The 26,902-nt window shown below is 44.7% G+C and overlaps 1 pseudogene; it reads right to left on the bottom strand.

Annotated features, from left to right (window-relative positions):
• Positions 1-1,348: 1,348 nt before the first annotated feature.
• LOC100586762 lies at positions 1,349-23,420 on the bottom strand (annotated as a pseudogene).
• Positions 23,421-26,902: the final 3,482 nt, after the last annotated feature.

Below are 26,902 nucleotides of genomic sequence, written 5' to 3'. Positions count from 1 at the left end.
GAGGCCGAGGCGGGCGGATCACGAGGTCAGGAGATCGAGACCACGGTGAAACCCCGTCTCTACTAAAAATACAAAAAATTAGCCGGGCGTGGTGGCGGGCGCCTGTAGTCCCAGCTACTTGGAGAGGCTGAGGCAGGAGAATGGCGTGAACCCGGGAGGCGGAGCTTGCAGTGAGCCGAGATGGCGCCACTGCACTCCAGCCTGGGCGACAGAGCGAGACTCCATCTCAAAAAAAATAAAAAATAAAAAAAATAAATAAAATAAAATATAAACTAAGAACAGCGACATCATGTTACATATCATAGATAGTCAACATTAACGTTATTTTTCAGTTTATTTATTTATTTATTTATTTTATTTACTTTTTCAAGACGGTCTCGCTCTGTCACCCAGGCTGGAGTGCAGTGGCACGATCTCGGCTCACTGCAACCTCCACCTCCCAGGTTCAAGTGATTCTCCTGCCTCAGCCTTCCGAGCAGCTGGGACCACAGGCACACACAACCATGCCTGGCTAATTTTTGTATTTTTAGTAGAGATGGAGTTTCACCATATTGGCCAGGATGGTCTCAAACTCCTGACCTCAGGTGATCCGCCCGCCTCAGCCTCCCAAAGTGTTGCAATTACAGGGGTGAGCCACCTTGCCCGGACTCCAGATTTTTTTTTTTTAATAAGAAGAAAAACTTTATTTCAAACAGGCTCACTGGTGTTCATGCTACAGCAAAGGCTGGTTGTAACAGACAGTTTCACGACAAACCTGTACTGATTGACAAATCTGAAACTATTTAGCAATGATCAATTTCTGCTAAAGTGTAGATTAAATCTACCAGTATGTCAACTCTGACATTTATTATGGACCTTACTATTTACTAGTAGAGGTTAAAAAAAATTTTGTTTTTTTGAGACAGAGTCTTACTCTGTTGCCCAGGCTGGAGTGCAATGGCACGATCTCAGCTTATTGCAACCTCCGCCTCCCAGGTTCAAGTGATTCTCCTGCCTCAGCCTCCCTAATAGCTGGGATTACAGGCGCCACCATGCCTGGCTAAATTTTGTATTTTTAATAAAGACGGGGTTTCGCCATGTTGGTCAGGCTGGTCTCGAACTCCTGACCTCAGGTGATCCACTCACCTCAGCCTCCCAAAGTGCTGGGATTACAGGCGTGAGCCACTGCACCCAGCAGAGGTTAAATTTTTATCACACACAAAAAATGAGAATAACCTAACAGTTTCTACTAAGGTAATGAGCTGTGAAATTTATTCCCCATTATTGCTTTGAAAATATACTCCTAGGTTGCTAAGAAAAGTTCTGACGTCAACCCAATATATTATTTAACTGACCATCAGCTTGATGGTCAGTCCTCTTCTAGCTGACTTGAACCAATGAAACGCCCGTGTTTCTCAACCCTTTGGCTAAAAGCAATATTTTCTTCTACTTCTGTGTACACAGAATTAGTCAGAACTATTTTACCCACATCACCCTTGACTGCACTAACGCTTTCTTCTGTGGATAAGAGACCCTGTGTTCCGCGTGAGCACTTCGTTCTCAGACAGCTGCTGCCTTTTTGTCTCTCCTTTTTTTATTTTTCTTTTTTTGAGACAGAGTCTTGCTCTTGTCGCCCAGACTGGAGTGCAGGGGCACGATCTCGGCTCACTGCCTCCGCCTCCCGGGTTCAAACAATACTCCCGCCTCAGCCTCCCGAGTAGCTGGAATTACAGGCGCCCGCCAGCCACGCCCGGCTAATTTTTGTATTTTTAGTAGAGACGTGGGTTTCACCATTTTGGCCAGGCTGGTCTCTAACTCCTGATCTTATGATCCATCCGCCTCGGCCTCCCAAAATGTTGGGATTACAGGCGTGAGCCACGTGCCCGGCCTGTGTCTCCTGTGCGTACACCTAGAAGCCGTCCAAGTAGGATATAGGTAATTTCCAGTTCTATGAATATATTAGTCCGTTCTTGCACAGCTATAAAGAAATACCTAGCCTGGCGCAGTGGCTCATGCCTGTAATCCCAGCACTTTGGGAGGCTGAGGCTGGCGGATCACCTGAGGTCAATTTCAAGACCAGCCTGGCCAACATGGTGAAACCCTGTCTCTACTAAAAATACACAGATTAACCAGGCATGGTGGCACACGCCTGTAGTCCCAGCTACTTGGGAGACTGAGGCATGAGAATCGCTTGAACCCGGGCAGCGGAGGTTGCAGTGAGCCAAGATCACGCTACTGCACTCCAGCCTGGGGGATAGAGCAAGACTCTCTCCAAAAAATAAAAAATAAAAATAAAAAAAAGAAAGAAAGAAAAAGAAAAGAGAAATATCTGAGACTGGGTAATTTATAGAGAAAAGGGGTTTAATTGGCTCACAGTTCTGCAGCCTCAGGCAACTTACAATCATGGTGGAAGGCAAAGAGGGAGCAGGCATGTCACATGGCTGGAGCAAGGGCAAGAAGGAGAGTGGAGAGATGCCACACACTTTTAAACAACCAGATCTCGTGAGAACTCTATCACAAGAACAGCACCAAACAGGGAAATCAGCAGGAAATCCGCCCCCAGGATCCAATCACCTCCCATCAGGCCCCACCTCCAACACTGGGGATTGCAATTGAACCTGAGATTTCATGGGGACAGAGACCCAAACCTATCAGTGAAGATCTCAGGTAAAACTCCAACTGCACCAAGCACCTGCCCCACCATTATGTCAGGTTAGCACAATGTTGGGTCAATTTTTGTTCCAACTACGGTAAGACTCCCTGGAGGTGCATGCCGAAGGTCATTGTGTTCTGCAAAAAGTGAAACAATTTTGGAAAAGATTGGTTCACACATGAGTTTTCCTTCACTACCTTCAGAACAATACCAGGTCTGACTTTAATCTCCTCCCCAATTTTAATACCCATTTTCAAATACTATCACCAGCTATACCCTCTTTTTAAAAAATATATTTATTTATTTATTTTTGAGATAAGATCTTGCTCTGTCACCCAGGCTGGAACACAGTGGGGTGATCATGGCTCACTATAGCCTCAACCTCCTGGGCTCAGGTGATCCTCCCACCTCAGCCTCCCAGGTAGCTGGAACTACAGGGGCACGCCACCACGCCCAGTTAATTTTTGTACTTTTTTGTAGAAACGGGGTTCTGCCGTGTTACCCAGATTGGTTTCGAACTCCTGGACTCAAGCAATCTGCTAGCCTTGGCCTCCCAAAGTGCTGGGATTACAGATGTGAGCCACCGTGCCCAGCTGGCTACAGCCATCTTAGGATCATCAACCTCATAGCAGATTTGTTGACATTAAAGGACCCAGTGATAATAAATTGGGGTTCCAAAGTATTATCTCGGAGGGGCTGAAAAAAAAATTTTTTTACTACATATGCATAGACAACTTCAATATTGTATTTTTTGCTGAGCAGAAATTGAAATCGTTTCAATAGGAAGTCTTTCAGCTACTGCACCTTGTGCAAAAAATGCAAGGACCTATTCATACTGTTCTTTAGCCTGGCTGACTCTTACTGTATCTATTTTATTTTGTACCCTAGCATAAAAAAAGAAAAACATTTAATGTGATGGAGATCCCAGTTACTCTAATTTTGTTATATGAAAGTATCAAATTATCACATATACCACAAAAATATGTACAGCTGTTATATATCAATAAAAAATAAAATAAGAGCCACGCATAGTGGCTCACACCTGTAATCCCAGCACTTTGGGAGGCCGAGGCGGGAGGATGGCTTGAGCCCAGGAGTTTGAGACCAGCCTGGGCAACATGGTAAAACTCTGTCTTTACCAAAAAAGATACAAAAAGTAGCTGGGCATGGTGGCCTGCACCTGTAGTCCTCGAAACCCCAGAGGCTGAGGTGGGAGGATTGTTTTAGCCCAGGGAGGTCGAGGCTGCAGTGAGTGATCACCCCACTGTACTCCAGCCTGGGCAATAGAGCAAGACCTCATCTCAAATAAATAAATAAATAAATAAATAAACAAATAAATAAGATTTAAAAAAAGGCAAATCTTTTTATTTTATTTTTTTTTTGAGATAGAGTCTCATGAGGCTCTGTTGCCCAGGCTGGAGCGCAGCAGCATGATCTCGGCTCACTGCAGTCTCCACCTCCCGGGTTCAAGCGATTCTCCTGCCTCAGCCTCCCAAGCAGCTGGGATTACAGGCGCCCGCCACCACGCACGGCTAATTTTTGTATTTTTGGTAGAAACAGGGTTTCACCATGTTGGCCAGGCCGGTCTTGAACTCTTGACTTCAAGTGATCCTGCTGCCTCAGCCTCCCAAAGTGCTGGGATTACAGACGTCAGCCACCATGCCCAGCTGCAAATCTTTTTAAAAATCTTATTTTTGTAGAATAAAAATATGTTTAAGCTTTTTGTCTATGGCAACTAGATGTTCAGAAGAAGTCTGAGGCTGAGTACAAAGTTCATTACCAGCTGTCAACGAAGAGCAGCATCTGTCAATGCTGCCCTGTTCATCATAGTAGCTCAAAACATCACGGCCAGGACAGTCAACAAATGCAACACCTCTGATTCATTTGAAGTTCCCTTAGGTCCCTGGAATGCGTGTAGGAAAGGCATCAGGTGTACTACCTCCACAGAGTGTAGCACATTCTGGCCAAGGACAACTTGAGTCATCAGATTTATAAATGTTGGCCTCAGCCTACCCAAGGTGGATTCTGTGGTTCTTTCCAGTACATTTTTGAACTTGACAGTGTGAACTCCAGAAATAGCTTTCACAGCTGTGGATTTTCCATGAGCATGCCCAGTTCATCATGGCTTGTCTGCTGATAACTTCGTGTAAAAGTAGAGGCAACTTGGTGGACCTCAATATCCAGTGTGGTGAGGTCCTGGTGAGAAAGATGCCCCCGAGTCACTCCAGCCTTGTCCCTTCACCATCTTGCCGGGAGAGCTGCGATGTTTGTCGTTGTTGTTGTTTTACTATTAAGTAGCCACTTAATAGAAAATAATCACACTACAATTTTTTAGGTCTCTGATATTTTGGTATGGCTGGGCCCTAGGCCTGTGGAGAGCCCATGGCTGGGGCAGGGGCTCTGACGAGGGGTAGCTCCCACTTGCTCATTTGTTCCCACTGCCTAGCACAGTGCCTGGAAAATAACCTGAACTCACCGTGTGTCTTTAGATTGATCAATGCTTGTGGGCCCCAAAATCTTCCCTAAGCGGTGTGATTTCTTTTTTCTTTCTTTCTTTTCTTTCACTGCAACCTACGCCTCCCAGATTCAAGCAATTCTCCTGCCTCAGCATCCCTGGCAGCTGGGATTACAGGCGTGCACCCCCATGCCTGGCTAATTTTTGTATTTTTAATAGAGACAGGGTTACACCATGTTGGCCAGGCTGGTCTCCTGACTTCAGATGATCCGCCCACCTGGGCCTCCCAAAATGCTGGGATTACAGGCGTGAGCCACCACGCCCGGCCAGAAGTGTGATTTCATTTAAAAGCTTTTTCTTAGGGTGGGTGCTGTGGCTCATGCCTGTAATCCCAGCACTTTGGGAGGCCAAGGCAGGATAATCACTTGAGGCCAGGAGTTCAAGACCAGCCTGGGCAACATAGTGAGAGCACCCCCCCCACCAACCTCTACAAAAAATTAAAAAGTTAGTGAAGCGTGGTGGCGCATACCTGTAGTCCCAGCTACTCAGTGGGGCTGAGAAGGGAGGATCACTTGAGCCCAGAGGTTAAGATTCAGCAAGCCGTGATCACAGTACTGCACTCCAGCCTGGGTGACAGAGTGAGACCCTGTCTCTTGATTTTATTATCTTATTTTTTTCTTTTTTAGAGACAGGGTCTTCCCACGTTGCCCAGGCTGGTCGAACTCCTGGGCTCAGTTGATCCTCCTGTCTTGGTCTCCCAAAGTACTGGGATTACAGGGGTGAGCTACCATGCCCCATCCAGACCCTTTCTCTAAATAAATAAATAAATAAAAGTCTTTTTCAGACCTCCATAGACATGGAGAATATATGTTTTGCATATAAAAACCCTTCTATTTTAAAAACCCTTCACATTCTTGAAAAAGTAATCAGGATATCTTTTAGTCAGCTCTTTTATTGATGAAACTATTCCGGTTCATTTAACTATTCGCTAGAAAAATCCTCCATTTTTATAATTGGTTCTCCACTGTGTGCAGTGTCTACATGTCATTGGCAGCCCCTACTGGTATAACATTCCATGAATGTTTGATTGATACAAAACACATAGGAAGATTTACCTTCCCAAGGTAGTTCGAAGTATTGGATTTTTGGATTTTTTGTTTTTTATGCCAACTGTTACTTGGCTTGTGGTCATCCTGATCCCACGCTCTTTACCTTCTGACCTTAGATCTATCTCATGTTGATTACTTTTTTATTTTTATTTTTATTTATTTATTTATTATTATTATTATTTTGAGATAGGCTTTCACTCTGTTGCCCAGACTGGAGTTCAGTGGTGCGCTCTTGGCCCACTGTAGCCTCTGCCTCCTGGATTCAACTGATCCTCCCGCCTCAGCCTCCCTAGTAGCTGGGATTGCAGGTGCGTGCCACCTCGCCCAGCTAATTTTTGTATTTTTTAGTAGAGAAGGGATTTCACCATGTTGACCAGGCTGGTCTCGAACTCCTGACCTCGTGGTCTGCCTGCCTCAGCCTCCCAAAGTGCTGGGATTACAGGCATGTGCCACCGCACCCAGCCAAATTTTATAATTTTTAAGATAACTTTTTTTTTTTTGAAACGGAGTCCTACTCTATCACCCAGGCTGGAGTGTGGTGGTGCCATCTCAGCTCACTGCAACCTCCACCTCCTGGGTTCAAGCCATTCTTCTGCCTCAGCCTCCTGAGTAGCTGGGATTACAGGCGTGTGCCACCACACCCGGCTAATTTTTGTATTTTTAGTAGAGATGGGGTTTCATCATGTTGGCCAGGCTGGTCTTGAATTCCTGACCTCAGGTGATCCACCCGCCTGGGCCTCCCAAAGTGCTGGGATTACTGGCATGAGCCACCACACTGGTCCATATCAATCTTACAGGCACAGTTACAATATTAAATGAATGTTTACAGGCTGGGCTCAGTGGCTCATTCCTGTAATCCCAGCACTTTGGGAGGCCAAGGTGAGCAGATCACTTGAGGTCAGGAGTTTGTGACCAGCCTGGCCAACATGATGAAACCTTGTCTCTACTAAAAATACAAAATTATCCGGGTGTGGTGGTGCATGCCTGTAATCCCAGCTACTTGGGAGGCTGAGGCAGGAGAATCACTTGAACCCGGAAGGCGGAGGTTGCAGTGAGCTGAGATCACCCCATTGCACTCCAGCCTGGGCAACAAGAGCAAGACTCTGTCTAAAAAAATAAATAAATAAATAAAATACAAAAAATACAAAAATTAGCCAGGCGTGGTGTCACACGCCTGTAATCCCAGCTACTCGGGAGGCTGAGGCAGGAGAATCACTTGAACCCGGGAGGCAGAGTTTGCAGTGAGCTGAGATCACACCACTGCACTCCAGCCTGGGTGACAGAGCGAGACTCAGTCTCAAAAAAAAAAAAAAATTTAACTTTCAATTGATGACAGAAGAGCAAAATGGTTTTAGTATTTCTCACTTTTCTCTAACATAGTCTTCATTTCTTCACACTTTGTGTATTCTTTATTATGTCTAAATAGAAGATAATTTGCCATTGATTTTTTATACAAGAATTTGGGTATTTTTTCTCTTTTCGAACAAAATTCGTTTTGAAACAGGGTCTTACTCTATTGGCCAGGCTGGAGTGCAAGTGGCACAATCACAGCTCACTGTAGCCCTGACCTGCCCTGGCTCAGGTGATCCACTCCCCTCAAACCTCCTGAATAGCTGGGACTACCTACAGGTGCACGCCACCACTCCTGGCTAATTTTTTTATTTTTTGTAGACATGGAGTTTTGCCATATTGCCCAGGCTTGTCTCAAACTCCTGAGCTCAAGTGATCTGCCCGCCTCGGCCTCCCTAAGTGCTGGGATTATAGGTGTGAGCCACTGAGGCTGGTCCTGTTTGTGAAATGTTGATGTTCTGCTTTTAATTCATCCTACAAGACATGAAGACTTCTCAAACAGGGCATTTACTTGAAAGACGGATAACCTAAATGGATTTAACTATAAATTCTATATCGTTCTTAAAGGTTTTGTTTAATGTTATAAATATAAATCACTTAAATGATTCCACAATTGGAATTATGATATAATCTAATTTCTCTTATCCTGCCTTATCAATTATTTACATTTTTATGAACCTTTGTTGGCACAATGTCCTTCTTAAAGTTATCTAGCTAATACACTCTCACTATTCATATTCTGTATTTATTTACCATTTGAATGTTTTAATAATTGCTTTTGCATGTAAAATTAACATCTCTCACCATCATCAGTTATGGCAGCATTTTTTTCTCACAATTATAATTACCTATTTCTTCAGCTGACTGACAGAATTTGTATGTTTTATGTTTTATTTTTTGAGAGACAAGATCTCACTTTGTCACCCAGGTTGGAGTGCAGTGGCATGATCATGGCTCACTGCAGCCTGAACCTCCTGGGCCCAGGCGATCCTCCCAGCTCAGCCTCTCAAGTGGCTGGGACTACGGGCACACACCACCATGTCCAGCTATAAAAAATTGTTTTAGTAGAGACAGAGTCCCACGATGTTGCCCAGGCTGGCATCAGCCACCGTGCCTAGCCCTGAATGGTAGAATTTTAAGGTAAGAGCACACAGAATATATTTTCTTCAAGGAGCATCTAAAATACTTACCTATATTTTGAAAGAGAATATACCTATTATTAACACAATATCCTAATTGTATTCTTATTTATGATCCTGACATTAAGCTGACTACGGCGGTGGCTTCGGCAAATCGTACACACAAGTTCAAAGAAGCCAGAAACGGTGCTGAGGTCGGTACCTGGCTCCCTTCCCAACACCAAAGCCGAAGATCAAATTTTGGCCGCATACTAGGGGCAAAGCTAAACTGTGGTACAGCCCTATCTGGTCTAAGAGCATAGACTACGGGGGCGGGTTGGCCTGGGTTTGAATCCCGCTTCTGTCACTTATTGGCTATGTGGCCTTGGATGGGTTACTCCGTGCCTCAGTCTCCTCGTCCATAAAGTGGGGGTGATAAAGCACCTATATCATTGGGTTGTGGTAAGAATTCTATGAGATAATATTTGCCGTGTACCTATCTTATGTAAGTACAAGTGTGTAAATGTCCGATGCTGCTATTTTTAATTATTAACTAGCTACCCCTGAAACTTAACTCATGATTTATTGCTTTTTTTTTTTTTTTTTTTTTTGAGGCAGGGTCTTGCTCTGTTGCTCAGGCTAACATGCAGTGGGTGATCATAGCTCATTGCAGCCTTGACCTCCTGTGCTCACACGATCCTCCTGCCTTGGTCTCTGGAGTAGCCGGGACTACAGGCATGAACTACCACTCCTGGTGAATTTCCTATTTTTATTCTATAGAAATGAGGTCTGATATGATTTGGCTGTGTCCCCACCCAAATCTCATCTTGAATGCTAGTTCCCATAATCCCCAAGTGTTGTGGGAGGGACCAGTTAGAGGTAATTTAATGAGGGGGTGATTACCCCGACGCTGCTGTTCTCATGATAGTGAGTGAGTTCTCACGAGAGCTGATGGTTTTATAAGGGGCTTTTCCCTTTTTCCTCGGCACTTCTCCTTGCTGCTGCCACATGAAGAAGGACATGTTTGCTTCCCCTTCCACCATGATTGCAAGTTTCCTGAGGCCTCCTCAGCCATGCTGAACTGTGAGTCAATTAAACCCCTTTCCTTTATAAATTACCCAGTCTCCGGTATCTCTTTATTAGCAGCATGAGAATGGACTAAGGCAAGGTCTCACCATATTGCCCAGGCTGGTCTCGAACTCTTGGCCTCAAGTGATCTTTCTGTCTCAGCCTCCTACAGTGCTGGGATTTCAGTTATGAGCCACCATGTCTGGCCAGAAATGTTCATAAGAATATAAATAACAGAGTTAATCATGATTGGATATCATACTTTATTTTATATATGAGTCTTTTAATTATCCAAGCACATTCTAAAAAAAACCTTTTAATTATAGAAATTGTCAAACATACACAAAAGTACAAAGATCAGCGTCAGGAGCCCTGGTGTGCCCACCTCACCTTCTGTGCTGACCAATATTCTGCTTACTCATTCCACCAAGCACGTTCAGTCCAAATCCCTAGAGCCACTGGTCATGTGACAGGCAGGGCAGCATAAAGTCAGCCACTCCACAAAATCACCCATTTCAAGGTGTGGCAGCTTTTTACTCTATCTGAGAGATGGACAAAGGGCATAGGAATTTAGCCCCTAGTACAAATGTTTACACAGAAGAATCTTTCACATGTTTAATGCAAACTGTATTTTAACTGTTGATATTAGGAAAGGCACAAATCACTTCAGTTGCTTTTGGTCTTAGTTGTGCTCACAGTGTTGAATACTTGTGCTGCCAACAGATTCAGTAAAAGCTCGAAAACCTCTGAAGTCAAAAGCCCAAATTCAAACTCTTAACAAGGACCTTGTCTTGCCACATCAATACATTCCACTGCCGAGACAGCCGCACCCTCAGGCCCAGAGAATCAGGCCTGGTAGTGCCCTCCAAGCTCTGTCATATCATGGCCTTCACAGAAAATGCAGTGTTTGGCTGGGCGCGGAGGCTCACGCCTGTAATCCCAGCACTTTGGGAGGCTGAGGCGGGTAGATCACCTGAGGTCAGGAGTTTGAGACCAGCCTGGACAACATGGCAAAACCCCATCTCTACTAAAAATACAAAAAATTAACCGGGCGTGGTGGTGGACACCTGTAATCCCTGCTACGTGGGAGGCTGAGGCAGGAGAATCGCTTGAACCTGAGAGACGGAGGTTGCAGTGAGCCAAGATTGCACCACTGCACTCCAGCCTGGGCGACAGGAGTGAAACTCTGTCTCAAAAAAAAAAAAAAAAAGGAAAGAAAAAGAAAGGAAAGAAGAAAGAAAGAAAGAAAGAAAGAAAGAAAGAAAGAAAGAAAGAAAGAAAGAAAGAAAAGAAAAGAAAATGCAATGTTTTGGGGGACACACTCCTCTGGGGTAAGCAGATGAGGATGCTCACAGCCAGTTACCTGGGATCAGCACCTTTTTCATCCATTTGAAGCCCATATACCCTGCATGCTGGCTGAGAAGCCCTAGACTGAGATAGGTACTTTATATATACCAACTCCTTTCATCCTTACAACTACCCTACAAAGAAGGCACCCTATATTCTCTCTTCATGATGGAGGACATTGAGGCACAGAGAAGTGAAGCAGTTTGCCCAAGATCACACAGCCAGAAAGGGTCAGTCATCTCTAGCCCAAGGTTCTAGGTACCTACCTCCCCACTATTAGCCTCTCTAATAAACCATTCCAGATTATCCCATGGTTTCCAACTTAGCCAAACCATACCATGCATTTATTTATTTATTTGAGACGAAGTCTCACTCTTGTCCCCCAAGCTGGAGTGCAATGGCACTATCTCGGCTCACTGCAACCTCCATCTCCTAGGTTCAAGCGATCCTCCTGCCTCAGCCTCATGAGTAGCTGGGATTACAGGCGCCTGCCACCACGCCCGGCTAATTTTTGTATTTTTAGTAGAGACGGGATTTCACCATATTGGACAGGCTGGTCTCGAACTCCTGACCTCAGGTGATCTGCCCACCTCGTCCTCCCAAAGTGCTGGGATTACAGGCATGAGCCACCGAGCCCGGCCTCATACCATGCATTTAAAAACTCAAGTTCATGGCCTGGTTTCCCACATTGCGTATGCATTTTCACACTTCCTCTATCAATCTTTCCTTTTTAGATTCCGAACTGCTAGAGAGCATGAACGAACCAAAATGCTGAGCACAGAGTAAAATACCTTTGGCCAAATGACCAGTCACATCAAACCTGTTTGCCTCTTTTCCTGTAGGCTCTCAGAATGTTTGAAGATGATAAAAATGAGGGGAAAGTAGCAAGACCCTGTTTTATCAGCATAAGATTGGTCCAAAAAATCCAGAAAAGAGGATACTGCTAAGTTTCTCATCTATACAGGATGCAGACATTGAATGTTTTCGCTTTCTTGTGCTTTTTTTTACTCTCACACATTGGGAACGCCTTATTCTTTCTGGCCCTATTTCATATCTGTGTTTCGATCTCTGTGAATTCTCGAGAATGCAATGCTACTACACTAGTCACACTTGAATGACCCTAAAACAAATAAGTAAACAAAAAGCTTCAGAAAGCTCACACACTTGTTATTACCTGAAATTGATGTGGGTATAGACTGACATCCCACCAATGCAGAATAGGCTGGTGAAAAGACGCATTCGTTGTTTGCAAAGGTTTTGCCAGCCAGAACACAACACAAAATTTTCTTTGGGTTGCAATGAATCACCTAAGTCAGGAAACAAAGTGATTTTAACAAGTAATAATCACAATGCCTTATCTTACTTGTAATATTTACAAAATGTTCTTGACATCACCAAGGCCACAGCCCTAGAAAGAGGAGGGAGAGTGGACATGGGCGCATTCATTCAGTGCCTGCTATGCGCCACGTGCTTCCATTCACATGGTAAGAAATCTCAGGCCGGCGTGATTATTCTCAATTTCAAGATGGAGATACAGAGTCACTGAGATAAGGAATTTACTCCAAATCATGCAGCTAGAGAATGCAGCACTGGAGTCCATGCTTTCTCTCCACCATGCTGCCTCTTGGAGTTACCCAAGAAAAGCTTTGAGAAATCATGAGAATTCACTAATTTCCCAAAGATTTCATTTTACCCCATACTTAACCAGAAAATAACATTTTCTCAAGATCCAAAACTGTTAATTCTATTGAAGAAGAGTCAAGACAACCAACCTATCTGAATTGCCACATCATGTGCTTTGATTACTGGAAAAGATATATGATCTTAATACTCATACTTTCCAGTATCCCCCACAGTGAGATGTTGGAAACTTACATATTACAGTATTAATCGTCCCCCAAAATATAAATGGGGCAAACTCACTGAGTTAAAAAGCAGACATTATCATCCTTGGATAAACCCTATTAGGGAGACATCTAAAGCAAAAGGACATGGAAAAGTTGAAAGCAAAAGGTGGGGAAAAGACACCAAAAATATATTAAACAAAAGAGAACTGGCATAACTACATCAGTATGACGCACACACAAGGACTCTAAGACAGAAAAGGTTCCTATGTAAAAATGAAATTTTCATGTCACCAAGAAGACATAATAATTCTAAATGTATGTGCACCTAATAAAAATGTGTCACACCATATACATAAAAAAGTAATAGAGGCCAGGCACGGTGGCTCACGCCTGTAATACTAGCACTTTGGGAGGCTAAGGCTGGCAGATCACCTGAGGTCAGGAGTTCAAGACCAGCCTGGCCAACATGGTGAAACCCCATCTCTACTAAAAATGCAAAAATTAGCCAGGTGTGGTGGTGCATGCCTGTAATCCTAGCCACCTGGGAGGCTGAGGTAGGAGAATTGCTGGAAGGTTCCAGCCGGGAACCTTCCACCTCGCTGGGAGGTGAAGGCTGCCGTGAGCCGAGATCGCGCCACTGCACTCCAGCCTGGGCAACAGAGTGAGAATCTGTCTTTAAAAAAAAAAAAAGTAATAGAAATTGACAAATCCACCATGTTTTTTTCTCAATAATTGGTAGGTCAAGCAGCAAAAAAGAATCAATAAATAGGCCTGGCACAGTGGCTCACACCTGTAATCCCAGCACTTCGGGAGGCTGAGGTGGGCGGATCACCAGAGGTCAGGAGTTCAAGACCAGCCTGGCCAATATGGTGAAACCCCATCTCTACTAAAAATACAAAAAAATTAGCCAAGCATGGTGGCAGGCACCTGTAATCCCGGCTACTAAGGAAGCTGAAGCAGGAGAATCACTTGAACCCAAGAGGCAGAGGTTGCAGTGAGCTTAGATTGTGCCATTGCACTCCAGCCTGGATGACAAGAGCAAGACTCCATCTCAAAAAAAAAAAAAAAAAGAATAAATGAATATATTTGAACAATTTGATTAACAACTTTGATGTAATGAACATATATAAAACCCTAAAAGCAATCATTAGAGAATATCCATTCTTCTTTTTTTTCTTTTGAGATGGAGTCTCGCTCTGTCACCCCGGCTGGAGTGCCGTGGCACAATCTTGGCTAACTGCAACCTCTGCCTCCCGAGTTCCAGTGATTCTCCTGCCTCAGCCTTCCGAGTAGCTAGGATTACATGTGCCCGCCACCATGCCTGGCTAATTTTTGTATTTTTAGTAGAGACGGGGTTTCACCATGTTAGCCAGGATGGTCTCGATCTCCTGACCTCGTGATCTGCCTGTCTCGATCTCCCAAAGTCCTGGGATTATAGTCATGAGCCACTGCGCCTGGCCCATTCTTCTTAAGGACACATGGAGTGGTTACAAAAATTAATCAGATCTGAGGTCATAAAGCACATCTCAACAAATTTCAAAAAATTAGTATCACATCCATCACATTCTTTAAACAAAATGTGATTAAGTAGAAGTCAATAGTAAAAAGATAAATTATGAAGTTCTTGTGTACTGAAATTTAAAAACAGAATTCTAAATAATTCATGGCTCAAATACAAATCTAGAAATACTCAGAACAATAATTTTTAAAATATTATTTAGAACTAGCATATTATAGTGAAAGCTGCACTCAGAGGGAAATGCATACATATAAATACATATATTTGCAAAGAATACAGTCTGAAACTACTAAGTTAACTTCAACTAACAAAGTAATGGGGGAAAAACATAAATCCAAATAAAGGAAAGGGAGAAGGTAATAAAAAAAGAGCAGGTAATTAACAGGGAGAAGAATACCATACAGTAGATAAAATCAACAAAGCCATATGCTGGCCCTTTGAAAAGACTAATAAAATAGACCTATCTCTGGTGCACTATATTGCTCAAAAAAAAAAAAGGCACAAATATTTAACCATAAACTCAGCAGAACATTTTTAACTACAAATACAGCAGAGATTTTAAAAATAAAGGAATAAACAGTTTTATGCTGATATATTTGAAAATTAGATGAAATAGACAAATTTCTAGAAAAATATAATCATGCTGACTCAAGAAGAAATAGAAAGCTTGAATAGTCCTACAATTATTACAGAAATTAAAATAATATTAAAAATCTTACCACAACAAAACACACAGGCTCTGAGGGTTTTACAGGTGAATTCCTCAAAACTTCCACGAGAGAAATTTTCCAATCTAACAAAATTCTTCCAGCACACAGAAAGAAAGAGAACACCCTCCAACTCATTCTATGAGCTCAGTATAATTTTAATTTAAAAACAAGGCAAGATCGATAAGAGAAAAATCATAAGCCAAGCTCATTCACAAACATAGGTGCAAAGTCCTTTTAATGATTAGCAAAATAGATCTAGCCATGTTTTAAAAAGATAATGTCATATTATTCCTGGAATGCAAGGATGGATTGATATCATAAAATCTGTATATGTCATGAAGAATTAACTATACTCAAAGATAGGTCTGGTCTTTGTCTCACCATCTGAGAGTTAACCTCCAAACCCTTGAAATTTCCTGAGTAATAAGAGTGTCTTCGTTACTCATGGTGGGCTTTTTGGATACACCTGCTAGTTCATGCTAATGAGGTGACTCTAGTGGACCCTTTGGATGGCACCATATAGTTCATGCTAATGAAATGATTCAGGGTGGAGGCTGACCATGCCAGAAAGGCCAATCATATGATTGGAGGATTAAGGCTTTGGGCCACTGAAATCAGCCAGATCTTGGCAGGGAGAGGGAGAGGGGGTGTGTACATTGTTGAAGATTGAGATCAACCACATGAGCAGTAACTCAAACATTTATGGCTATATAATGAAGCCTCAATCAAAATGCTGGACACCAAAGTTTAGGTGGGTGTCCTGGGTTGGCAATGCCCTGCATGTTTTCACACATTGATGCAAAGAGGGGATTGCATCCCTGAGGACACAAATGCTTTCTGTTTGAAAACCTCCCAATTCCAGATTCTTCCCTTTGCATCTCTTCTGTGAGCTGGTTCTGTTTCTATCCTTTTGCTATAACAAAACTGTAATAGTAAGTACAGCACTTTCCTGAGTTCTATGCATTGTTCTAGTGAACCTGAAGGAGTTCAGACCCCAGAATTTGTAGCTGGTTGGTCTGAGAATGGCCCTGGGACCCCTGAAATGATGATGTCAGAAGTCTTGGGCTGACATGGTAGTCTGGAGGACTGTGCCTGCCCTTAATCTCGAATTTAAGTAACTCCGGGCAGTCATTCACTGGAGCAATAGATTGAGAAGTCAATAAATTCAATAAATCAACAGATTTAATAATCTCAATGGATGCAGAAAAAGTGTTGATAAAATTTCCTACTCATTTTAATTAAAAAACCCACAAAAAACTTTAGTAGACTAAAAGAAAACTTTAACCAGATAAAGAGAATATACACAAACAACAATATAACTTTTAATTGATTAATTAATTAATTAATTATTTATTTTTTGAGATGGAGTCTCACTCTTTTTGCCCAGGCTGCAGTGCAGCAGCGTGATCTTGGCTCACTGCAACCTCCACCTACCAGATTCAAGAGATTCTCCTGTCTCAGCCACCCAAGTAGCTGGGATTACAGATGTGAGCCACCATGCCCAGCTAATTTTGTATTTTTAGTAGAGACGGGGTTTCACCATGTTGGCCAGGTTGGTCTCCAACTCCTGACCCTCAGGTGATCTGCTCGCCTCAGCCTCCAAAAGTGCTGGGATTACAGGTGTAAGCCACTGCGCCTGGCCAACAATATAAATTTTAAAACATCTGAAGTTTCTTTTTAAGATTAGGATGCAAGACAAGAATACTACTGTATAGCTGCCATTCCCAAAATGTACTGGCATTCAAGATAATAATAAGAAAAATAAATTCAAAACATAAAGATTAGAAAGGAAGAAACAAGACAGTTGTTATTTGTAGACGATATGATTTTCTTTATATAAAACCAAAAGAGTATGTAGATATATTACTTAAAATAGACAGTTTAGAAAGATGGCTGCCTATGAGGGCCACATTAAAACATCAGCTGCCATGTAATAACAGATTAAATCTGGAAACAAAATGCAAACTGGGGAGGGGAAAGTCCTAGAAGAATAGGCCAACATGATGCCATTTCCACAGGGATCAAAACCAAACAAAACTAAGTAATAAACAAGCATGCATTTGAGATAACACTCTATACACTTTTTTTTTTTTTTTTGAGACAGAGTCTCACTCTGTCGCTCAGGCTGGAGTGCAGTGGCACGATCTGGGATCACTGCAACCTCCGCTTCCCAGGCTCAAGCAATTCTCCTGCCTCAACCTCCCAAGTAACTGGGATTACAGGTGCCCACCACCACGCCTGGCTAATTTTCGTTATTTTTAGTAGAGACGGGGTTTCACCATCTTGGTCAGGCTTGTCTTGAACTCCTGACCTCGTGATCTACCCGCCTGGGCCTCCCTAAGTGCTGGGATTACAGGCGTGAGCCACCACGCCTGGCCACTTTTTTTTTTTTTTTTGAGACAGAGTTTGCACTGTTGCCTGGGCTGGAGTGCAGTGGCACCATCTCGGCTCACTGCAACCTCTGCCTCCCAGGTTCAAGTGATTCTCCTGCCTCAGCCTCCTGAGTAGCTGGGATTACAGGCACCTGCCACCATGCCAATTTTTTGTATTTTTAGTAGAGATGGGGTTTCACTATGTATCGAACTCCTGACCTTGTGATCTGCCCGCCTCGGCCTCCCAAAGTGCTGGGATTACAGGTGTGAGCCACCAAGCCTGGCTTACACTTATTTTTAAAATGATTTTCACAAAAAGGACATTCACCATAACATGATTCTTAAAAGCCTGTGGCCAGGCATGGTGGTGCACACCTGTAATCCCAGCACTTTGGGAGGCTAACTTGGGAGGATTGCTTGAGCCAGAGAGGTCAGGGCTGTTGTATGCAGTGAGCCATGATCACACCACTGCACTCCAGCCTGGATGACAGAGCAAGACCTTGTCTCAAAAAAAAAAAAAAAAAAAAGAAAGAAAGCCTCAAACTGAAAACAACCTACATACTCATCAGCAAATAAACAAGTAAATAAAGTGTACAATAAAATACTACTCCACAACAGAAAGAAATAACTGTTGGTATTCTCAATAACATGGATGAATCTCAGAAACATTATGGTGAAAAACAACAAAAACTAGACACAAAACAGTAAATATTGTGTGATTCCATTTATAAGAAATTCTAAAACAGGCAAAATGAATTTATGGAGACAGAAAACAGAATGGTGGTTGCCTCTGGCAGAGGAGAGGGTGTTTGTTGATTGATAGGGATACAGAGGACTTTCTGGGGTGATGGAAATTTTTTTTTTTTTTTTTTTGAGACGGGGTCTTGCTTTGTCACCTAGGCTGAAGTGCAGAGGCATGGTCACGGCTCACTACAGTCTCCGTCTCCCAGGCTCAAGTGAACCTTCCATTTCAGCCTTCCTGGTAGCTGGGGCCACAGGTGTGCACCACCAGGCCTGGCTAATTTTTTTTTTTTTTTTTTTTTAGCAGAGATGAAGTTTCACTATGTTGCCCAGCCTGTCTTGAACTCCTGGGCTCAGGTGATCCTCCCACCTTGGCTCCCCAAAGTGCTGGGATTACAGGTGTTAGCTACTGCACCCAGCCTGAAATGATATATATATATTTTTGAGACACAGTCTTGCTCTGTCACCCAGGCTGGAGTGCAATGGTGCCATCTTGGCTCACTGCAACCTCTGCCTCCTGGGTTCAAGCGATTCTCCTGCCTCAGCCTCCAGGTGGGTGCCACCACATCTGGCTGATTTTTGTAACTTTTAGAAAAGACAGGGTTTTACTATGTTGGCCAGGCTGGTCTTGAACTCCTGACCTCGTGGCCTGCCTGCCTGGGAAAAGTGCTGGGATTATAGGTGTGAGCCATCGCGCCCCGCTGATACATATTTTCAATGGAGTAGTGGTTCCATAGGTGTAAACACTTTTCCAAACTCATCAAACTATATGCTTAAAATCTATGCATTTTTTTTTAATCTAAATGATACTTAATAAAAAACAGCATCTGGAAAGAAATTATGTAACATAATAAAATGATAACACAAGGTTTTTTGTTTGTTTGGGTTGTTTTGAGGTAAGGTCTCGCTCTGTTGTCCAGGCTGAAGTGCCGTGGCCCCACCACACTTTGACTTTCTGGGCTCAGGTGATCCTCCCACCTCAGCCTCCTGAGTTAGCTGGGACTACAGGCATGCGCCACCACACTCAGACAAGGTTTTGTATTTTTTTTCTAGAGACAGGGTCACTCTATGTTACCCAGGCTGGTCTCAAACTCCTGGGCTCAAGAGATCCATCTGCCTCAGCCTCCCAAAGTTCTGGGATTATAGGCGGGAGCCACAACACCCAGGATTTAAATTCTTTTTTTTTTTTTTTTTTTTTTTTGAGACAGAGTCTCACTGTGTCACCCAGGCTGGAGTGTGGTGGCACGATCCTAGCTCACTGCAACCTCCACCTCCTGGGTTCAAGCAATTCTCCTGCCTCAGCCTCCCAAGTAGCTGGGATTACAGGTGCACGACACCACACCCGACTAATTTTTGTATTTTTAGCAGAGAAGGTGATCCGCCTGCCTCAGCCTCCCAAAGTGCTGGGATTACAGGCATGAGCCACTGCACCCAGTCCCCCCATTTTTTTTTCTTTGAGCCAGGGTCCTCATTCTGTCGCCTACACTGGAGTGCAGTGGTGCAATCTCGGCTCACTGCAGCCTCGCCCTCCTGGGCTCAAATGATCCTCCCACCTCTGCATCCTGAGTACCTGGGACTACAGGCGTAGGAACAGGGTGTTGCCATCTTGCCCTTAGAGGGGAAGTAGATAGGGAGAAGGAGGGGTCCCATAGGTAGATAAAGTTATTAGTGATGTTCTAGCTATTGGTTTGCTTGCTGGGTTTAAGGATTTATTATTATTATACTTTTATTAACATATGTTAGTTAATTATTAACATATACGTTACATTCAATATTTTGTAAATATCAGAAAATATATTTTTAAAAACTTGGAAAGCAAGTGGTCACTAAGGACAAGGAAAATTTAGATTCATGGAACAAGTGGTACTTGAAAGAGAGATAAGATTTTTACAGACAAACTGGCAGCAGACATCCTGGATAGAACACCAGCCCTGGTGTTGGCAAGCACACAGAGGCTGGGCAGGGCGAGGCCCTTGGGAAGCACTTGCTGCTAGCCTCCCTGGCATCATTCTTGTTTCTGGTATTGAGGGCTAATGTCGCCAACAAGATTAACTTTGCTGAGCACATGGATCAGGAAAAATACTGTTTTTTGGCATGTCTCAGAGAGCCAAGTATTTGTATAGTTCGTATAGTAGTTGGTTGATGATACACGTATGCTACTCTGGCTGAATTCTTTTTTTTTTTTTTTTTTTAGATGAAGTCTCGCTCTGTCACCCAGGCTGGAGTGTAGTGGCACGATCTCGGCTCACTGCAACCCTGCCTCCCAGGTTCAAGCGATTTTCCTGCCTCACCCTCCCAAGTAGCTGGGATTACAGGCATGCACCACCATGCCTGGCTAATTTTTGTATTTTTAGTAGAGATAGGGTTTCACCATGTTGGCCAGGCTGGTTTTGAACTCCTGGACTCAAGTGATCTGCTTGCCTCAGCCTCCCAAAGTTCTGGGATTACAGGCGTGAGCCACCATGCCTGGCCACTCTGACTGAATTCTATGATTGGTTAAGCAGAATATCTAAAAATCAGATCTGTTTTTTTTTTTCCTCTGATTGTACTTGAACTAAATTTATATGCCAAGTTTATGGGGTTGAATTTTCAGTTATGTTTGTTAATATGAGTATGTGCATGTATGTGTGCAGGATGAGGACATTTGCATGGAACTGGCTCAAAAAATACTACCAGTTTTGATAAGCGTGTGGAATTAGTGAATGTCGTGATTTGCAACAAAATATTTAAGAACAGTAAAGTCCTAAAATCGAATACAGCTGGGCATGGTGGCTCATGCCTGTAATCCCAGCACTTTGGGAGGCTGAGGTGGGTGGATCACTTGAGGTCAGGAGTTCCAGACCAGTCTAGCCAACATGGTGAAACCCTGTCTCTATTAAAAATACAAAAATTGGCCGGGTGTGGTGGCTCACGCCTGTAATTCCAGCACTTTAGGAGGCTGAGGCCGGCGGATCACAAGGTCAGGAGATCGAGACCATCCTGGCTAACACAGTGTAACCCCATCTTCACTGAAAATACAAAAAATTAGCCAGGCATAGTGGCGGGCGCTCGTAGTCCCAGCTACTCAGGAGGCTCAGGCAGGAGAATGGCGTGAACCCGGGAGGCAGAGCTTGCAGTGAGCCGAGATCGTGCCACTGCACTCCGGCCTGGGCGACACAGTGAGGCTCTGTCTCAAAAAAAAAAAAAAAAAAATTAGCTGGGCGTGGTATCATGTGCCTGTAATCCAAGCTGCTTGGGAGGCTGAGGCAGGAGAATCCCCTGAACCTGGGAGGCGGAGGTTGCAGTGAGCTGAGATCACGCCATTGCACTCCAGCCTGGGCAACAGACTGAGACTCCGTCTCAAAAAAAAAAAAAAAAGATTCAATACAATTAGGATTTGCAGTTGGTTGGTTAACTAAAAATTTTGGTTAAAGTAAGCAATCATAAAAACTAAAAGGCTGGTCAAGCACAGTGGCTCATGCCTGTAATCCTAGCACTATGGGAGGCCAAGGTGGGCGGATTGCCTAAGCTCAGGAGTTTGAAATCAGCCTGGGCAATATGGGAAAACTCCACCTCTACAAAAAAACACACAAAAATCAGCTGGGCGTGGTAGTGCATGACTGTAGTCCCAGCTACTTTCGGGGGCTGATTCAGGAGAATCTCTTGAGCCCAGGAGGTGGAGGTTGCAGTGATCTGAAATTGTGCCACTGCACTACTGCCTGAGTGACAAAGTGAGACCTGTCGCAAAAAAAAAAAAAAAAAAAAAAAAAAACATAAAAGACCGGGAGTGGTGGCTCTCACCTGTAATCCCAGCATTTAGGAAGGCTGAGGTGGGAGGATCGCTTGAGCCCAAGAGTTCAAGGCTGCAGTGAGCTGTGATTGTGCCATTGTACTCCAGCCTGAGCAACAGAGCTAGAACCTGTCTCAAAATAAATAAATAAATAATAATTTTTTAAAACTAAAAAGTGAAAGATACAGGTGAAAGATACAGCCCTGGACATTTGATCGTAACTTCAAGTGTATGAGTGTATTTATCCAGCATTTGCCTGGATACACAGGCAAGCAAAGCTTTCTCTTCGCACCTGGGTCTGCTTACCTGGAGGTGAGTACTTTCAGCATAGATCCCTAATGCTGCGTCATCTGTGGGGTCCACAATGATTCTACACTAGATCTTCGACAGGCCTTTTCTTGTCATCTGGCTGCTGCAGATCTCCTGACACCCGCCTCTTGCTACCCCTACTCCAACGACATTGACTTTCCCTCCAGAAACATGCCAGGCTCATTTCATTTCCGCCTCAGGCCCTTTGCACAAGGTGTTGCCTCTGCCTAGAAGGCTCTATCTTACATCTTTGTGTGGCTGGATTCTTCTGTCATTCAGGTCATACTTTGAGCGAGGGAGAGATACCTCTGCCTTTCATCTAAAGTAACTGTACCCTACAAGATCTAGCTATTTGCCGGTCTGCCTTTTATCTATAGAATGTAGTGTAGCAGGAACTGAAAGGGTCTTGTTTGCTGCTCCGGCATCCAGAGCAGAGCATGTATTGGGTGCTCAATAAATATCAGCAAATGATGAACAAATGTTGAGAGGAGAGAGGGATAAAGATGTTTGAGAACGGCTCATCGCATGTGATACGCTGTGTGATCTGCCTATATTTGTCTTCAAAGCCTTTGAGTCAGAGTTGTGCTTCTTTTAGGTGTATCACTGTGCAAAAATCAAGTTTTATCCAAGTTATATTTTATTTAGAATTTTTGTAATCTAGAAAGCTACTCATCTCCATAGATGTTGGAGTGCAAACAGTTTCTCCAAACTCTTATGATCTGCACTTGAGATTAATTAGGATTCTTTTGTTTACCTGCTGGGAAGCCCAAGATTATATGAATTTATTTTAAAATTTTAAAATTATTTTTTACAGAGACTGGGTCTCCCTATGTTGTCCAGGCTGGTCTCAAACTCCTGGGCTCAAGCAATCCCCCTGCCTCAGCCTCCCAAAGTGCTGGGATTACAGGTGTGTGCCACCGTGCCTGGCCTTATGTAAATTCTAAAAACCTGAATATCCTTCTTTACAGATTCCTAAGCCATTGATCCCCAGCTGTCCCACCTCTCTAGGGTTTCTCCTGCAGCTTTCTTGCGCTCTTCACCTTCCATGTCCAGGAGCCTCAAGTTTGCCACCATTACGGGAGTCTTTAAAAATGTAGATACCAGCCGGGTGCAGTGGCTCACACCCATAATCCCAGCACTTTGGGAAGCTGAGGGGGGTGGATCACCTGAGGTCAAGAGTTTGAGACCAGCCTGGGCTGGGCATGGTGGCTCACGCCTGTAATCCCAGCACTTTGGGAGGCTGTGGCAGACGGATCATGAGGTCGGGAGATCGAGACTATCCTGGCTAACACAGTGAAACCCCGTCTCTACTAAATATGCAAACAAAATCAGTGGGGCCTAATGGCAGGTGCCTGTAGTCCCAGCTACTCGGGAGGCTGAGGCAGGAGAACGGCGTGAACCTCGGAGGCGGAGTCTGCAGTAAGCCGAGATCGCACCACTGCACTCCAGCCTGGGCAACAGAGGAGGACTCCGTCTCAACAAAAAAAAAAAAAAAAAAAAAAAAGAGTTTGAGACCAGCCTGGCCAACATGGTGAAACCCCGTCTCTACTAAAAATACAAAAATTAGCTGGGCGTGGTGTTGGGCACCTGTAATCCCAGCTACTCGGGAGGCTAAGGCAGGAGAATCGCGTGAACCTGGGAGGCAGAGGTTGCAGTGAACCACTGCACTCCAGCCTGGGCTACAGAGCAAGACTCCAACTCAAAAAGAAAGCTCAATTCTGGACAGCCCCATGCCCACCTGCACGACAGAGCACTTTCAATGGCCAGACACTGTCCTGGGGCTTTCACCTGCCCTTGCCATGTTGTCACAATTCTACAGGTGAGCGTGCTGAGGCTAACTTCAGCAAAATGTCTGTCATGGGTGGACTGTGGGGCAGGGATTTGGTAATAAGCTTCTCGGGTCCTAACTGGATGCCCCTTGACCATCACTTTATGCTGCTACTGCTGGGGAGGTTCAAGAGAGGACAGTGCTGAGTGTCCGAGAGTGTCCGAGCTCCTGCCCTGCTCCTGCAGTGGGAGAAGCCCTGGCTGGGCCCCAGTGTCTCCTGACAGCTACTCTCTGGGCCTCCTGGCCTGCCTGGATCCCGCTTCTTAGAACAAAGGTGAGACTGGCCACCTGCTTGTTTGTACTCAGGACAAACTGTTTACACAGCCTGGTCCATAAAACCCCCTGAGCTCCCTGCAGCTTGCCTGTCCTGTCTCCCCCAGGAGGCCGATGGGAGGGGAGCTGGTCTCTGTCCTGGAGCTGCCCCTGCCCTGGCCATGCCCTGGCCGCATTTCTGGATCAATGGCCACTGACCAGAGGCCTGACTATGGCACTGACCTACACGTTTGGTGCCACTTCCCTGAGGGGCTCATATTTGGACGTTTCATGGAAGGGACAGCCCCTCCACTTTTTTGATGAGGTTGAATTTAAACAGGATGAAACTTTGGCCCTTGTCACTTTTTTTTTTTAATGTTTTTAATTAAATTGCCTGGGTCACTGACACCCTGGAGAGACTAGGAAATGCAGCGTTGCAGTTTGTTAATGATACACCATCTGTTTGTTCGCACTGTGTGGTCACATGATCTTTGCTCTGCAGAACATCCTGTCTCACTGGCCTAAACCAGTTTACGGCTGAAATGCTTAGGATGAATGCCAGAAAATCTCTCTCTTTTTCTTTGTCTCTCTCTCTCTCTTCCCTCTCCTTTCTCCCTCCTTCTCCCTTTATTTCTCTTACCCATTTTAAGATTGGCTGTTAACCCCAAACTCGCTGGCAGAATTTGTATTAACTATTTATGACACTTCACCACCTGGTTCCATTGCAGTATTGTATCCTGACTTCTGAGCCAGTAAGGTGGCCATAGCTCAGACAAATGGGGGAAATTTCAGGGTCAGAGTGGGGAAAGCCCATGACAGCTGGCCTTTGAGGTCAGCGTCGCCCAGCCACAGCTCCCGGGGAAGCGTGGACCCCCCAGGGCAGTGGAGGGTGAAACCAGGGAGCCCCTTCTGACCCATCACTAATGGTCTCATTGTGACTCATTTTCTTTACCCCTACAATTCATGATCATTGACTCATCTCACATGATAATTAGATTAAATCCGTGAAGAGTGCTGCATCCTAGGAATTTTGTTGTTGCTGTTGTTGTGGCCCAGGCTGGAGTGCGGTGGCACGATCTCGGCTCGCTGCAACTTTCACCTCCCAGGTTCAACTGATGCTCCTGCCCCAGCCTCCTGAGTAGCTACGATTACAGATGCCTGCTACCATGTCCAGCTAATTTTTGTATTTTTAGTAGAGGTGGGCTTTTACCATGTCGGCCAGGCTGGTGTCAAACTCTTGACCTCAAGTGATCCCCCTGCCTCGGCCTCCCAAAGTGCTGGGATTACAGGCATAAGTCGCCATGCCCGGCCCATCCTAGGTTTTTCTTGTTTTTTATTTTTTTGAGACGGAGTTTTACTCTTATTGGCCGGGCTGGAGTGCAGTGGTGTGATCTTGGCTCACTGCAACCTCTGCCTCCTGGGTTCAAGTGATTCTCCCCCTTCAGCCTCCCAAATAGCTGGGATTACAGGCATGTGCCACCACATCCGGCTCATTTTTGTTTTTGTTTTTGTTTGAGATAGAGTCTCGCTCTGTCACCCAGGGTGGAGTACAGTGGGGCGATCTCAGCTCACTGCAACCTCTGCCTCCCAGATTGAAGCGATTCTCCTGCCTCAGCCTCCCAAGTAGCTGGGATTACAGGCGTGCACCACCATATCCAGCTAATTTTTGTGTTTTTAGTAGAGATAGGGTTTCACCATGTTGGTCAGGCTGGTCCCGAACTCCTGACCTCTTGATCCGCCCGCCTTGGCCTCCCAAAGTGCTGGGATTACAGGCTCGAGCCTCCGTGCCCGGCATAATTTTTGTATTTTTAGTAGAGACAGGGTTTCTCCATGTTGGTCAGGCTGGTCTTGAACTCCTGACCTTGTGATCCGCCCGCCTCGGCCTCCCAAAGTGCTGGGATTACAGGCATGAGCCACCGTGCCCGGCCCATCCTAGATATTTTTAAGAGCTGTAAGTTTTATTCATTTTCATGAAAACTGGGCCTCAAAAGGAAAAATAACAGAGGCCCAGATGCTGACCCTCTGGTGGAAAATGCCATGGCTCATTGAACCCCTTTCTCACGATGGAAACTGGAATACATGTGGCAGAAGATGGACAGCTGTGAAAGATGATTTAGAAAACGTTCAGGAGTCCAGCAACTCCAAGGTATTGCAGTGCCCACAGACACTCACAGTGTAGCTTGACTCTGCTACACCTCAGTCATGTCCTCAGTCATTCCTTCAGGAATAAGGTGACCAGTCACCACAGGGAGGGCGTGTCCTGTGAGTGGCCTTCTGAAGGGACAGGAGGTGACTGGAGCCACAGAGGAGGTTGTGGTTGGGGTACAAGGAGATGGCTCAGCCACCAAGCTGGGGATGCTCACACACGCAGGGTCTCAGCATGGCAGGCAGGGACTGCTGTCAACAGGGTCCCCATGTGCATGCAGCCCCGGTCTCTTCCAATGACTGGAAGCCCCCAGGGCTGCCCTGTTCTTCC

This window comes from Nomascus leucogenys, chromosome 24 (genome assembly GCF_006542625.1).
Source record: "Nomascus leucogenys isolate Asia chromosome 24, Asia_NLE_v1, whole genome shotgun sequence".
NCBI lineage: Eukaryota > Metazoa > Chordata > Mammalia > Primates > Hylobatidae > Nomascus > Nomascus leucogenys.
This window is presented reverse-complemented; position numbering and strand designations above follow the sequence as displayed.